General features: G+C 48.5%; 1 protein-coding gene across 1 annotated transcript in view; it reads right to left on the reverse strand.

Moving 5' to 3' along the window:
* NNT (nicotinamide nucleotide transhydrogenase) overlaps nucleotides 1-15,967 on the reverse strand; it is a 115,733-nt gene extending 99,766 nt beyond the window's left edge. Inside the window, exon 1 of the mRNA XM_077285404.1 lies at nucleotides 15,710-15,967. The gene's annotated coding sequence lies outside the window, so the exon portion shown is untranslated. The remainder of the gene's footprint in view (nucleotides 1-15,709) is intronic.
* Between the last annotated feature and the right edge of the window lie 315 nt (nucleotides 15,968-16,282).

The following is a 16,282-nucleotide window of genomic DNA, read 5'->3' on the forward strand; positions in this document are numbered from 1 at the left end:
TGGAAGCTCAGGACATTTTATATTTTTATTACTTATTTTACACAGGAGGTACACAGCGGTGGCTGAATACACCTCCCATCATTGTTTCCTGGTCACAATGATCTTAGTGCTAGCAGGAGACAGTGATGAGAGTTGCATCCAGCTGCCGTCAACGCCCGGGACCAGCGCAAACTGTACCACTTCTTCCCAGGCGCGATATATGTCACATGCACGGCACATGGATGTAACACATGAATACACCGGCGTCACATACGTACACAGACCTCACCAGTACTGGTTTTTCCTCTACAGAAATCACCAGGACGTGTGAAGGCGGTCTTAATTGCGTGTTACTCACCTTCTCCAGGTCCACTGCAAGTCTCGACTGTTGCTCCTAGTGTCTATAGCACCTACAGCCCTGTGGTCAAATGGTGAGCCCATTGGCTCTGAGCAGCTCATGACAGCTGCTGAGCTCAGTTATTGGCAGCAGTGCTGGCCATGTGACATCAGCGCTGCAGACAATAACAGACACAAGGAGCTGTGGGGAATATCGGATTGCACTTGGATGTCATACGAGTGTGGTCTGATGGGGGAAGGTAGAGAATTTTTTTTTTTTTTCAAAAAATAAATGAATTGTGTACCAAACTCAAGTAATGCTGACCAAAATCATGGATGTGACTGTCAGTTTTTCTTGTACATGGAAAAAAATAAATAAATGACTAACATCTAACATCAGGGGACAACCACAGAAACAGATGCCCGGGATGAGATCTCTTCCCTGCCTCCAGCCCTGATCTTCATGCCAAGCATAGACTCTGCAGCTGTCACTCCGCAGCAACCAGCGTCATGTGAGCCCAATGACATCATGACAATATCCCTTGTCACATGTCCGCCACTAAAATAAACCCAGCACACAACAGGTCGTGGCCTTCTACCAGGCCTGAGGGGGCTTACAATCCCTTCTGTCAGTTCACCACGAAAGTGGAAAGCACATAAGATGAAAACTAAAAGAAAAGTGGGTGACTAAACCTGGCACAAAACATGAAGATGGTCATAGAGAAAATGAAGCACATGAACACCTTGTATCTCAAGGTGGGACAATCACGGCGATAGGCCCTCATGACCTTGGCTTCTACTAAAAGCTGCTTCTACTGTATGTAGATGGACATACGTTCTCCTTACTTTTTTTGTGTTTCACATCCAAATTTTTCCATTTTCTCCATGAAGTTGTAAGTGATGGACTATAACCATTCATTTTACTAAGGAGACAGAACTGACTGAGGACATTTAGGGAAGCCGGTAAACATACAGGCCTACATTTTTGAGGTGCCAGACGCCTCAAGTTAACGAGACAGAACACAAGACCGGCTTCACACGTTGGACATTCACAGGCCGAGTACGGACCTCCCTGCAGATCCCCACTGACCCAGACATGGGACACCCACGACCAGTCCATACACTGCTGACCACAATTCAGGCCCAAAGCTCCCATAGTCCTGAAATAGCTGATGGCTGACAGATCTCGCTCTACTCCCCTTATACAGGATCTCTTCACTGACTGACCGGACCCCAACAGTCTCTTATGAGGTTGTCAAGTTTGAGTCATGAAACCCTCAGCCAGTCCGTACAGTGGACTATGACTGTCAGATGTGTGACCCGACCCAAGGCCAAGTTCAGACATCCATGTATCACAGTCCAAGCTCAGAGCGGGGAGCACAGACCGGCAGTAGGTGTCCTCACCAGAATGTGAGACTCATCGGCATATATCAGGAGACCTGCAGCCAATCTGTGCATCACCGTCCCTACTCACACCATGCTTCATGGACGTCTGAACAAGGTTTAAAGCTACGTTCACATGGGCCGCTGAACTTCTGACAAGTCATGTTTTTGGCTCTCATGCATAGCGAACAGGTGCAGGAGGTCCCGCACATGGAACCAATTATCAATTACGTTATCAATGAGAATAACTGTTTAGCTCCATATCAGCATGGGTTTATGAGAAAATCGCTCCTGTCAAACCAATCTAATCAGTTTTTATGAAGAGGTAAGCTATAGGCTGGACCACGGTGAGTCATTGGACGTGGTATATCTCGATTTTTCCAAAGCGTTTGATACCGTGCCACACAAGAGGTTGGTACACAAAATGAGAATGCTTGGTCTGGGGGAAAATGTGTGTAAATGGGTTAGTAACTGGCTTAGTGATAGAAAGCAGAGGGTGGTTATAAATGGTATAGTCTCTAACTGGGTCGCTGTGACCAGTGGGGTACTGCAGGGGTCCGTGTTGGGACCTATACTCTTCAACATATTTATTAATGATCTGGTTGAAGGTTTGCACAGTAAAATATCAATATTTGAAGATGATACAAACTATGTAAAGCAGTCAATACTAGAGAAGATAGTATTCTGCTACAGAAGGATCTGGATAAGTTGGACACTTGGGATGAGAGGTGGCAGATGAGGTTTAACAATGATAAATGTAAAGTTATACACATGGGAAGAAGGAATCAATGTCACCATTACACACTGAACGGGAAACCACTGGGTAAATCTGACAGGGAAAAGGACTTGGGGATCCTAGTTAATGATAAACTTACCTGGAGCAGCCAGTGCCAGGCAGCGGCTGCCAAGGCAAACAGGATCATGGGGTGCATTAAAAGAGGTCTGGATACACATTATGAGAGCATTATACTGCCTCTGTACAAATCCCTAGTTAGACCGCACATGGAGTACCGTGTCCAGTTTTGGGCACCAGTGCTCAGGAAGGATATAAGGGAACTAGAGCGAGTACAAAGGAGGGCAACAAAATTAATAAAGCGAATGGGGGAACTACAATACCCAGAGAGATTAGCAAAATTAGGATTATTTAGTCTAGAAAAAAAGCCGACCAAGGGGCGATCTAATAACCATGCATAAGTATATAAGGAGACAATACAAATAACTCTCTGAGGACCTGTTTATACTAAGGAAGGTGACGGTCACAAGGGGGCATTCTCTGGAGGAGAGAAGGTTTTTCCACCAACATAGAAGAGGATTCTTTACTGTTAGGGCAGTGAGAACCTGGAATTCCTTGCCTGAGGAGGTGGTGAGGGCGAACTCAGTTGAGGGTTCAAGAGAGGCCTGGATGTCTTCCTGGAGCAGAACAATATTGTATCTTACAGTTATTAGGTTCTTTAGAAGGACGTAGATCTGGGGATTTATTCTGCCAGAATATAGGCTGAACTGGATGGACAAATGTCTTTATTCAGCCTTACTAACTATGTTACTACCCAGAATAATATGTGTTAACTTTTTTTCCACTTGGAACTGAAAACTATGTGGAAAAATCACCCATATGCACCAGTCACATAGGAGAACATGTGTAAAATAATCAAACATAACTGATGATCTTTCCAAGCTTCACACAGGGTAGCCCTACGGTGCTTCCTAAGAACGCTCACTACTCGACAGTCGTTCATGGTAAACAGGTGTGTGTGTGTGTGTGTGTTATATATATATATATATATATATATATATATACACACATATATAGCTCCATTGTTCTCAGTAGCACATCATCCTGTGTAAGAAGAACATATGCTGGCAAGAAAAGGAACAGCCTGAGCACAGGACAATCCATTAGGCTGGTTTCACATTAGCGTTCGGCTGGGCTGCGGATGGCTGGGCACTTCCTCCCTTAAGCTCTGCCTATTCCACATGCCCAGCCGAACGCTAATGTGAGACCAGCCTTACGTATGGTTCTGAGCGCAACATATAAGCAGGTCAATGGTTGCTCTTATACTATTCCCGCTGCGCCTCCGAGAATCCCAGAGGTTTTTTTTCCTTAAATCTGCTATATGGTTCCAGAGATTTGGGCCTTTATATTTAGGGCTACTTTTTATGGTCTTCATCAAGGGTGTGGTGCTGAGGGATAATAATTATTAAATAATACACAACCACCTAAAGGCACCCCCAGACTATTCTGCGAGCCTCTCACACTCGGTTAACATTAAAAATGAGCAGTGGAAATAAAGTTAAAATACATGTGTCCAGTTTTTGCTTTTACCAGGTGACAAGTCCTCAGACAGGCTATTAAATGTCCGCCAATTGGCAAATAAGTAACCGATCGGAGGCCGTTTAGCACCGCAGATCGCGCAGTGTGAACAAGCCCCTACACAGTGATTCCGTGACCTAAGGAGAAGGTGATCCATCTACAGCTTCCTGGGAAGTAGCACATTTTTGAGATAAGATATGGCAGCTCGTCTTCATATCACAGAAGGGGAGAGTCCTAAGAAGTCTCACAGATAACTATATACCTTCATAGATATGACACTATAACCAATAAAGACAACTACCGAATCGGCTCTGGATAACAAGTGGCCATGCCATGTATTACACACACTATTTTTTCTTTTTAACATTGCACATAACTTTAACCAACAGCTCCGCCATCATCCCCGGCCCTTCTGCGTTATGTTCCCTCATCGGAATCTGTCACTAGGTATTTGCTGCCTCATCTGTGAGCAACATAACATAGGAGGAGAGACCCTGATTCCAGCAATGTCACTTGGGTTACTGGGTGCAGCAGTTGTGACACAGAGTTATTAGATGTAGCAGCGCTCAAGAGCTGCCCCCACCACAGATTTTTGAGTACATTGTATATTAACAGCAAGCTACTTATCAGAGAAGGGGGCGCACAGGCAGTTAGTCCGGTAGCGATAATCTCCTGCTGATAAAACACTCATATTGAAACAGCACTACATAGCGACATATCGCTGAAACCAGTGTTTCAGCCCCGCCATCATGCTGCCCTCAGAACTGCAAAAATCTGATGACAGATTCGCTTTAAAGATTGGGGCAGCATGGTGGCTCAGTGGTTAGCACTGTTGCTTTGCAGACCTGGGGTCCTGAGTTCAAATCCCACCAAGGACAACATCTGCAAGGAGTTTGTTTGTTCTCTCTGTGGGTTTCCTCCCACACTCAAAACACATACTGATATGTACGTCTTCAATTTCCCTGAAGGGGGCATGGTTGGACCAGAAGGCTCATGAGCTGGAGTCCAGGAAGTGATAATCTCCTGCTGATAAAACACTCATTGTATTGAAATAACAGCACAGTCTAATAAGCGATAAAGATGAAATCAGTGTCTCAGGCTGCCCTCAGATTACACAGCAAAAGTCTGCTAACAGATTTCTTTAATGAGCAATTTATCCTAAACGTGTGAAAACCTACATGTTTGAAACAAGACAGAGGGGTGGTGGTATCCCTAAGATATACCTTCTCATTCCTCCTAACCCCTCAGAATATTTACCTAGGCCGTTTGCTAATAATGGAGTATTGTATCGTCTCCCTGAGAACAAGGCTCTGCAGACTGGTCCTGAAAAGAGCAGAGGTGACATTCATTGACTATGGGACTGAGGGAAGAAGCTGAGAGCAGCACTCGGCAGTCCCATAGAAATAAAAGGAGCCGAGTGCGCCTCCACTGCATTTGTGCATGGTGCAAATTCCCATTCATAGAGCTCCACAGCTCTATGGATAGAGCAGAAATTTTCATTTTTTAAAAAGGAACATTACAAGTTCTGACGTGAATGTTTTACAGCTCTCATCCTGCAGGGACCAATCCAGAATCTGACGAGGTATTCTTCATCCTGCGCTCAGCACTGAGTCACACACACACACATGCTTATTACAGTCTATGGGGTCCTGAACAGATTTTTTTTTTTTATCCAAATTTTCCTTCTCGCCCCTGCAGATAGATGACCGGCAAAGAAAGAAAAAAAAATAAAGGAAATGTGTCCATTTTACAAACAAAATTTGCTCATTCTGCATTTATCACCCACTCCTGGTTTTGGCTTACAAATACTGATTATGTGAATGTGGCCTCAATGACTAATGCAGGTATGAACATGGGCTTAAAGAGATTGTCTGGGACGTAACCTATCACCAGGACAGGTCATCAATAGAGGATCACTGACTTCCAATACCCGACAACCCCACCAATCAGTTGAAATTTGCTCCAGCAGCAGATATAGGCGATTCATGGGGTAGAACACAGCAGCCCCGGACATTGCGTTGCTTAGTGTTTGCCCTTTATCTCCCATTAAAGTGGACGAGAAAAGTCATCACTTGTTGGATCCTGGACAAACTCATTAAAGGAGTAGGATCCCTCTTCAGCTGCCGTTGGCTCCATTAGGGTAAGTTCACACAGGGTGTTTTTGTTGCTTTTTTTTCTGCAGCAAAACCTGATCTTCTAGGCAGGAAAGAAGCTATGCCAAAAACGCAGGTTTTGGTGCGTTTTTTTGGTGCGTTTTTTTTTCTCTTTGTCCATGCTAATGTCCTTGGATTTTCAGCAGCAAAAAACGCAGCAAATAATGATACCTGCATTTTCTGCATTTTTTTCAACACCCATTCAAGTCAATGGGTGAAAAAACGCAGCAAAAACGCTCAAAGAAGTGACATGCTCTATGTCCAAAAAAACGCAGCAAAGCACAAAATACTGATCAAACAAAAAACCAATGTGTGCGCATGAGATTTCTGAAATCTCATAAGGCTTTGCTGGCACTGTAAAAAGCAGCTGAAAATTAGCATTAAAAAAAACGCAGCAAAAACGCCCTGTGTGAACTTACCCTTATTCTCTGTACTATCTAGTGATGATGTGCATTAAATGCACGATGTGACCGCTGAGCCTAGGTTCATTCAGACGTCCCTTGCACAGTCCACTAAAGCACGCACTGGCCACGGCCCTCCTGACCCGAACAGGACATCTTCGTATATATCTATGAGGGTCACACTCAGGTCGGGGGACCCACGGCCACTCCATGCATTTCGGGTTCGATCTCTACAGACATCTGAATGAGCTCTATGGGCTCGTACACACATCCGATTTTCTGGTACGCGTGCCGGCAGTGATTTTCACAGATAGTACTCATACCTATGATATTTTAGGGTATGTGCACACGTTGCGGATTCTCTGCGGATCCGCAGAGTTTTTTGCAGTGCAGAAACGCTGCAGATCCGCAATTGATTTACAGCACAATGTAAATCAATGAGAAAAAAAATATGCTGTGCACACGTTGCGGAAAATCCGCTGCGGGAACGCTGCGGTTTAAAAGAAGTACAATGTCACTTCTTTTTTTGTGAATCTGCAGCGTTTTTGTACCCATTCCATTATAGAATACGGCAGGGGTAAAAACCGCAGCAAATCCGCAAGAAAACCGCAGCAACAAACGCACAAAAAAACGCTGCGGAACCGCACAAAAAAACGCAGGTGCGTTTTCTGCCAGGAGAGACAGAATCCACACCAGAAATTCCTAAGCCTAATCCGCAACGTGTGCACATAGCCTTATGGTGCTAGCGACATGTCTGATTTTGATCTGAGTGACATCCAGGCACGGTGCGATTTTCACAGATTGCCAGAAAGGAGAAACTTTATTTTTTTTCTCCACATACGATAAAAACTGAAGACACTCAAATCAAGTTTGATCAGAATAATCGGTCCATTTGTCTCATACATGGAAAATACTGATGTCTGAATGAGCCCCAACACAGGTCTCCGCTGTCATGACCCCTACATGCTGACATCGCAATCACCACAGTCAGCGGTAGGGACCACGTGAGACAGTGGCAAATAAAACGCTATAGGTTACTTTATTCTACAGCATTACCTCCTTGTGGATGATACAAGAAAACCCCTTTAAGGCCACGTTCACACGATCAGTATTTGGTCAGTATTTTACCTCAGTATTTATAAAGACTAAACCAGGAGTGGGTGATAATACTGAAGTGGTGACGTGTTTCTATTACACTTTTCGTCCAATTGTTACTCTCCTGGTTTTCAGTTACAAATACTGAGGTAAAATACTGACCAAATACTGAAGGTGTGAACGTAGCCTTAAGGTACCGTTACACTAAACGACTTACCAACGATCACGACCAGCGATACGACCTGGCCGTGATCGTTGGTAAGTCATTGTGTGGTCGCTGGGGAGCTGTCACACAGACAGCTCTCTCCAGCGACCAACGATCAGGGGAACGACTTCGGCATCGTTGAAACTGTCTTCAACGATGCCGAAGTCCCCCTGCAGCACCCGGGTAACCAGGGTAAACATCGGGTTACTAAGTGCAGGGCCGCGCTTAGTAACCCGATATTTACCCTGCTTACCATTGTAAAAGTAAAAAAAAAAAAAAAAAAAACAGTACATACTCACATTCTGATGTCTGTCACGTCCCCCGGCGTCCACAGGGTTACAAGTGAACACGTCGCTGGATTGGCGTCACACACGCCGATCCAGCAATGACAGCGGGTGATCAGCGACGAAATAAAGTTCTGGACTTCTAGCTCCGACCAGCGATATCACAGCGGGATCTGTTATGATGACCTGGTGGTAAGGAGCACCCGGAATGACCTGATTAGCAAACTAGTAATACAGGACAAGCTCTGGGAAGAGGGATCTCTGCTGACCGCAACACTAATCCTATCACAACACACTAGAAATAGCCGTGGAGCGTACCTAACTCTGCCTAGACGCCTCTTCACAGCCTAAGAGCTAGCTACCCCTAAAGACAGGAAATTAAGCCTAGCTTGCCTCAGAGAAATTCCCCAAAGAAATAGGCAGCCCCCCACATATATTGACTGTGAGTTAAGATGGAAGTCACAAACACAGGGATGAAACAGGTTTCAGCAAAGGAGGCCAGACTTCACTAAACAGACTGAGGATAGAAAAGGTGTCTTTGCGGTCAGCACAAAAAACTATAAATAACCACGCAGAGTGCGCAAAAGAGACCCCCACACCGACTCACGGAGTGGAGGTGCCACTCTGCATCCCAGAGCTTCCAGCTAGCAAGGCAAGATCATGACAGCAAGCTGGACAAGTAAACAATGATTAGCAAATAAACTCGCAGGGACTTAGCTTCTGATGGAGTAGACAGGTCATCTGAAAGATCCAAGAGAGATCTGAACCAGTACTAGGACATTGACAGCTGGCATCAAGTAACGATCTGAGTGGAGTTAAATACAGCAGCCAGCCTAGGACTAAACGAGGTCAGCTGAGGAAAGAACCTCAGAACCAGCAGCTCCACTCACAGCCACCAGAGGGAGTCCATGGACAGAACTCGCCGAAGTACCATTCATGACCACAGGAGGGAGTTCGAGAACAGAATTCACAACAGGGATCCAGATCGCTGCTGCGTGTCAAACACAACGAGATCGCTATCCAGGACACTACAACGTCACGGATCGTCGTCGTTCTCGCTGCAAACTCGCTTAAGGTACCTTCACACTGAACAACTTAACAACGATAACGATAGCGATCCATGACGTTGCAGCGTCCTGGATAGCGATATCGTTGTGTTTGACACGCAGCAGCAATCAGGATCCTGCTGTGACATCGTTGGTCGGAGCTAGGCCAGCACCTTATTTTGTCGCTGGCTCACCCGCTGACATCGCTGAATCGGTGTGTGTGACGCGGATTCCGCGATGTCTTCACTGGTAACCAGGGTAAACATCGGGTTACTAAGCGCAGAGCCGCGCTTAGTAACCCGATATTTACCCTGGTTACCAGTGTAAATGTAAAAAAAAAAAAAAAAAAAAAAAAAAAAACACTACATACTTACATTCCGGTGTCTGTCGGGTCCCCCGGCGTTCTGCTTCCCTGCACTGGGTCAGCGCCGGCCGGCCGTAAAGCAGGGCACAGCGGTGACGTCATCGCTCTGCTTTACGGCCGGCGCTTACAGTTCAGGGAAGCAGAATGCCGGGGGACCCGACAGACACCGGAATCTAAATATGTAGTGTTTGGGTTTTTTTACATTTACACTGGTAACCAGGGTAAACATTGGGTTACTAAGCGCGGCCCTGCGCTTAGTAACCCGATGTTTACCCTGGTTACCCGGGGACTTCGGCATCGTTGGTCGCTGGAGAGCGGTCTGTGTGACAGCTCTCCAACGACCACACAACGACGCTGCAGCGATCGGCATCGTTGTCTAGATCGCTGCAGCGTCGCTAAATGTGACGGTACCTTTAGTGTGAAGGTACCTTTAGCTGTATTTGCTGCTGTGGAATCCTGCAGCTCCCGATAATCAGTAACAACCATCTCTTATCTCGTGGCGTTGGCTTGGAGAGCTCTCACTTTTCCTTTCTGATTACAGTATGGCTCATTGGGGTTATGCTATCAGTGCCATTACCTTATCTTATCAGGGACAGGTCGCCATCTGCCCTCATGACTATGACTATGCCCTGTGCAGAGCAGACATCATACCGTACATCTGGGCACAGTTATCCAGTCATGTCTAAAATACCCGCACGGCCACGACCGAAAACACTCAGGTGCACACTACACAATATTGTACTACTCATATCTACAAGCTGGCGATGAGGCTGGCACCAGTGCCATATTTATGTGCTGAAAGCGGTACATGGATGTAACAAGTCTATGTTAGACAGCCATTGGGGGGGGATTACCAAGACAGAAAAGCAAAAAAAAGGCGTAAAATTGAAGAAAAGTCACTCATTTTTGTGCAAAAGCAGAAATGCCCCCATTGTGTGCCAACATCTGACGCCATGTCACACTAGCAGGTATATTCTTGGTGGTAGTGTGGCATAAAACAAGTCCTTCGGTTATGGTCCGGATTCCGTATTTGGGTGATTTGAGTGGGGTGAGGGAGGGGGCTGTTCTTTCTTTTTCGCCTTGTGGTATTAATGGCAGATTTTGGTGCTGGACTCTTTAATATGGCGCATGCGGTTCATGAATTTTATGCAAGTTAAAAAATGCTTGTTTTATTTTTTAACAAAAAAAGTCACTTGATCGGCTAAAAAGGTGATCTCACAGATTTAAAGGTGGGGCAGGTTAGAATTTGGGGCAAATCAAAGTGCACCACAAAATACACAAAGAAGGTGCAAATGCAATATTGAAAACGGCCCTTGTAGTGCTAAACGCTCTACAAGGTAACCAAAGAGATGGCTGTGATCGGCCCCTCATTCTGAAAGGGGTTGTTCCACTACTGTGATATTAACGACTAAGGCCTCTTTCACACTTCCGTTTTTTGCAATCCGTCGTTTTGGCAAAAAAACGGATCCTGCAAATGTGCCCGCAGGATGTGTTTTTTTGCCATTGACTTTAATTGACGACGGATTGCGACGGATGACATATGAAGAAAAGAAAGAAAAAGCAAGGCCATATAAAATGGGGATCACCAGACAGCATGGATTGGTGCAAAAAATACAACTTTATTATGGTGTAACACTGGACAAAAACATTAAAAACATCTAAAAGCAGTTTAGAAACAACAGTGCCAACAATAAAGCATGTGCCTGTATACAAATGGGTGGAAAAATAGAAATAATCTGGGTGTGCAAAAATGCAAACAGTCCTAAGCCTCCTATATGGACAGCATATTAGACGTATTAGGCAATATATATACCATATAAAAAATCATCAATCAAAAAGTCACATAGAGCCTATAGGAGTGACTTATTAAGAAGATGGTGATTAGTTAGAGTACATGAGCAAGAGATACATGCAGTATATAAATCACACGAAAGGATCTAATATCCAGCCACAACGTATGACAAGCAATAAATATACTTTGCTAATATTACTCAAGCATGTGGAAAAGACCAAGATATTCCAGTACTCAAAGCAAGCAAAATAAACATTCTGTATGCTGCGCTCCAAGTGAGCCAGTAATCTAGATGCAAAATATATACACACCCATAATCTCCCCCCAAGCACAAGAGCCAGAGGGTATAATAACCCAACGTTTAGAAGCGGCACAGAGGGAAAGAGCAAGTACCCGACGCGTGTCGCCACTAGCGTGGCTTCATCAGGGGTGTGCTCACGGATGGCCACACGTCGCGTCCGTCGTGCAACGGATGCGTCGTGTTTTTGTGGTCCGTCGTGACAAAAAACGTTGAAGGGAACTTTTTTTTGTCTGTCGGATCTGCCATCTCCGACCACGCATGCGTGGCCGGAACTCTGCCCCCTCCTCCCCGGACTTCATTATGGCCAGCGGATGCGTCGGAAAACTGCATCCGCTGCCCACGTTGTGCACTATTTGTCGGTTTGCGACAGCCCCGTGCCGACGGAAATGTGAAAGAGGCCTTAGGCAGGGCACCCAGGATCCAGAACTAGCAATGCTTTGCATGCAGCACATGTTCGCTGTGTCCAAAGCGCTGCCGTCTATGCACGCATAGTGGAAATGATGTTTCTAGGAATCCCATCCACCATGCTGTAACATCTAGACGCTGCGGGTTTGACTGATAGTGTGCACATACCCTTAAGCTTAGAATAACAGATCAGTGGGGTCCGACACAAGGCACCCCTGATCAGCTGTTCAGCGGCCGCTGAAGGTGCGCTCTTATTCTGTGGTGCAAATACATCTGGGGCACACAGTGTCTTCGGTGCTTAACAGGTAGAAAAGCAAAGATGGCTCTATGCCGCTGTTGTGACAAAAAGTGGGAACCAGTTGGCTTCTTTGCACCTTTATTCTCGCAGTCCGCTGTGGACTGCAGCAATCCAACCCCATTCAGTTGCACTACACTGTGTGGGATGTGGCGGCACAGATCTATGACCACATGACCTGAGATGCAGCCAAAGTCCCCAGATAAACTCAAATACTAGGGGATGTCTGGTGAAAACAAGTTACCCCGGTCCACCAGATAGGCAATAGCGTGCTGATTGTTGGGCGTCCAACTTATCAGGAAAATACTGAACTTTTATCCCCATTAGAAAGGCATGGCGCTGTGACCTGTGCTCCAGTCATTCCTTACGGGGCTGCCGAGAGCTGCACTCACCTTCTCCCCAGCAGCCCCATGGAGGATGAATGGAGCGGTGGCCGGACAGCCATCCTGACGCTCATTAGTGTAACACAGATAAAAGTTACCCTATCTGCCGATCGGTGCGAGTCCCAGTGGTCAAACCCCACCGATCAGTACGTTATCACCGACCCTGCAGACAGGTGATAACTGGTTTTTCACTGGAGAACCCCTTTAAAGTGGCAGCAGCATCTTTTGAGCCCCATAATATTCATGTTACGAGGGGCAGAGGGTGGACGACATTTCCATGGAAACATCCGTCCCATCACTGCACATACAGCGGGTGGAATAAGTATTGACCATGTCACCAATTTTCTAGGTAAATCTATTTCTAAAGGTGCTATTGGCATGAAATTCTCACCAGATGTCGGTAACAACTCATCCAATCCACACAGGACAGACGTCACCAGAGACGTCCATAACTTTTGGGTAATAATGAGAAATGGGAAAAAGTGTTAAACACAAGAAGAGATTTACAATTCCCTGGAAAGTCCTGACAGCTGCTAAAATCTACGAGCGCGCTCCTGCCAGTGACGTCATCACACAATGCCCTGACAACATGGCTGGCTTGTCACCCGATAGCACACACTCGGGGGTCCTCGGCTCCGGACCCACGGGCGACGGTTTTAGGTCCCGTAGTCAGGTTTCTCGCCCCGTGGACGCGCCTTTGGGGTACAGGCGACTTTTGTTACTTTATAGATATAAATAACTGTTATGTCTACTTTGTGCAATAATAAAGGAAGCAGCGGCGCCGGGGAGCGAGGTTTATTATACTAATGCCATTATGGGACACCAAGCTGACGTCACGGCCGGCACTACAGAGGCAGCAATGGCTTAAAAAGCCGGCTTTATTTGTTGTCGCTCCGGCCAGCGCGGGAAAGAAACACGCGTGTGACCTAGAGGGCGACAGAGGAGGGCAGCGCTTCGTAGGCCGCCAACTTGGTTACTAAGCAACAGCGTGACGTCACGGCTTCAAGGGCAAAACGAGAGTCACCTACACAGCGCCGCTCCAGTTACGCTTGCGTCCCATAGGGCTGCGTCAACACGTTCGCCCCGCCCTTTACTGGTTAGAATGATTCTTATTGGACGGTCTGTCGGGACCGCAAAACTTCTATTTTTAAACCAATCTACGCGGCATCGATGTGATTGGTCGCCGGAGATGTCACTCATCATACGGAACGTCCATTCATCCCAACACAGGAGAGGAGAGCAGCTGTGTCCAAATACAGACATGGGGACAGCGGCCCCGCGCCCAGCACGGACGGCAGCAGGGACGGCCACAGCCACTGGGCTCCTGCTCACCCACACTGCCAGCATGCTGGGACTTGTAGTTGTTACATCAGTGGTCTCCAGCACTTGTTAAGACTGCTACTCCTAGCAGCATGTCCAGGAGTGCTGGGCGCTGTAGTGCTGCGGCAGCTGCACAGCACTGATGTTATACGAAGGCAATGACCGCACTGAGGAGCGGACCGCAGAGGAAACATCCCATAATAGCGGGGGTCGTGCTACCCTTCTATACAGCGGGGGAGGGAGGTCACCCTGAGTGGAGGACAATGTCACCGCGGGCTAGGAACAGGCAGCTCGTGTCCTGCACCTATCACACAGCCCCCCGAGCTGCCAGCCGCGACCCCAACACAGCCCCTCAGCCATTGTTCCCTGCACAGACCCCCCAGTCCTTGGGCAGATCCAAGTCCCTTTACCAGTGCCCACATCACAGATCCCCCAGGCCCTGCTCCAGCCCCCTCTCCCCCCAGTCCATGCACCAGCCCCCTCTCCCCCCCCCCAGTCCATGCACCAGCCCCCTCTCCCCTCAGCACAGATACCCCCCCAGGCTCTGCTCCAGCTCCCTCTCCCCCCAGTCCATGCTCCAGCCCCCTCTCCAGATCCCAGCCAGTCCATGCACCAGCCCCCTCTCCTCCAGCACAGATTCCCCCCCCCCAGGCTCTGCTCCAGCCCCCCAGTCCCTGCACCAGCCCCCAGTCTCTGCACCAGCCCCCTCTCCTCTAGTCCATAAACCAGCCCCCTCTTCCCCCAGTCCCTGCACCCCTCTCCAGATCCCAGCCAGTCCCTGCACCAGCCCCCTCTCCTCCAGCACAGATTCCCCCCCCCCCCCAGGCTCTGCTCCAGCCCCCCAGTCCCTGCACCAGCCCCCAGTCTCTGCACCAGCCCCCTCTCCTCTAGTCCATAAACCAGCCCCCTCTTCCCCCAGTCCCTGCACCAGCACCCCTCTCCAGATCCCAGCCAGTCCCTGCACCAGCCCCCTCTCCTCCAGCACAGATTCCCCCCCCCCCCCCAGGCTCTGCTCCAGCCCCCCAGTCCCTGCACCAGCCCCCAGTCTCTGCACCAGCCCCCTCTCCTCTAGTCCATAAACCAGCCCCCTCTTCCCCCAGTCCCTGCACCAGCACCCCTCTCCAGATCCCAGCCAGTCCCTGCACCAGCCCCCTCTCCTCCAGCACAGATTCCCCCCCCCCCCAGGCTCTGCTCCAGCCCCCCAGTCCCTGCACCAGCCCCCAGTCTCTGCACCAGCCCCCTCTCCTCTAGTCCATAAACCAGCCCCCTCTTCCCCCAGTCCCTGCACCAGCACCCCTCTCCAGATCCCAGCCAGTCCCTGCACCAGCCCCCTCTCCTCTAGTCCATAAACCAGCTCCCTCTCCCCCCAGTCCCTGCACCAGCCCCCTCTCCTCTAGTCCATAAACCAGCTCCCTCTCCCCCCAGTCTCTGCACCAGCCCCCTCTCCTCTAGTCCATAAACCAGCCCCCTCTTCCCCCAGTCCATGCACCAGCCCCCTCTTCCCCCAGTCCCTGCACCAGCACCCCTCTCCCCCTGCCCAGATCCCCCAGTCCCTGCACAAGTCCCCTCGGTCAGCAGCTGTTGCCCCAGCACACACTGCGCGCACACACACACAGGTCTCCTCCCGCCAGTGCTGCCCTCTCCCCGCTCACTGACCTGTGCGGTGCGCGCACCTCCTGCTCCGGCCGCTGCTGCAGGCACGGACACTACGGGCACAGGCTGCCGGCCGGATCACCCAGCTCCCCCGGAAGAGACGGAGCGCAGAGCGGTGCACGACGTCAGCTGTCCCCGGTCCCGCCCCCTTCTGTACTGACAGCGTGCCGGGACCAGTGAGAGAGAGAGTGCTGGAGAGCGTGTGCTGGCGAGTGTCCTTGGCGCTGCTCCCCGCAGTCGCTGTCACCTTCCTCTGTTCCTGGTGCGGATTGTGTCTCCTTCCTTTTTATCATCATGTGGATGTTTTGCCATAGTCACATAAGACCATAGTTACAGAGCACAGGTCTGGGCTACACTGCCACTGTGGCCCCATCTAATAATAATAATATTTTTATTTGTATAGCGCCAACATATTCCGCAGCGCTTTACAAATTATAGAGGGGACTTGTACAGACAATAGACATTACAGCATAACAGAAATCACAGTTCAAAACAGATACCAGGAGGAATGAGGGCCCTGCTCGCAAGCTTACAACCTATGAGGAAAAGGGGAGACAGGAGAGGTGGATGGTAACA

The sequence above is a fragment of the Ranitomeya variabilis genome, chromosome 1 (assembly GCF_051348905.1).
Source record: "Ranitomeya variabilis isolate aRanVar5 chromosome 1, aRanVar5.hap1, whole genome shotgun sequence".
Taxonomy (NCBI): Eukaryota; Metazoa; Chordata; class Amphibia; order Anura; family Dendrobatidae; genus Ranitomeya; species Ranitomeya variabilis.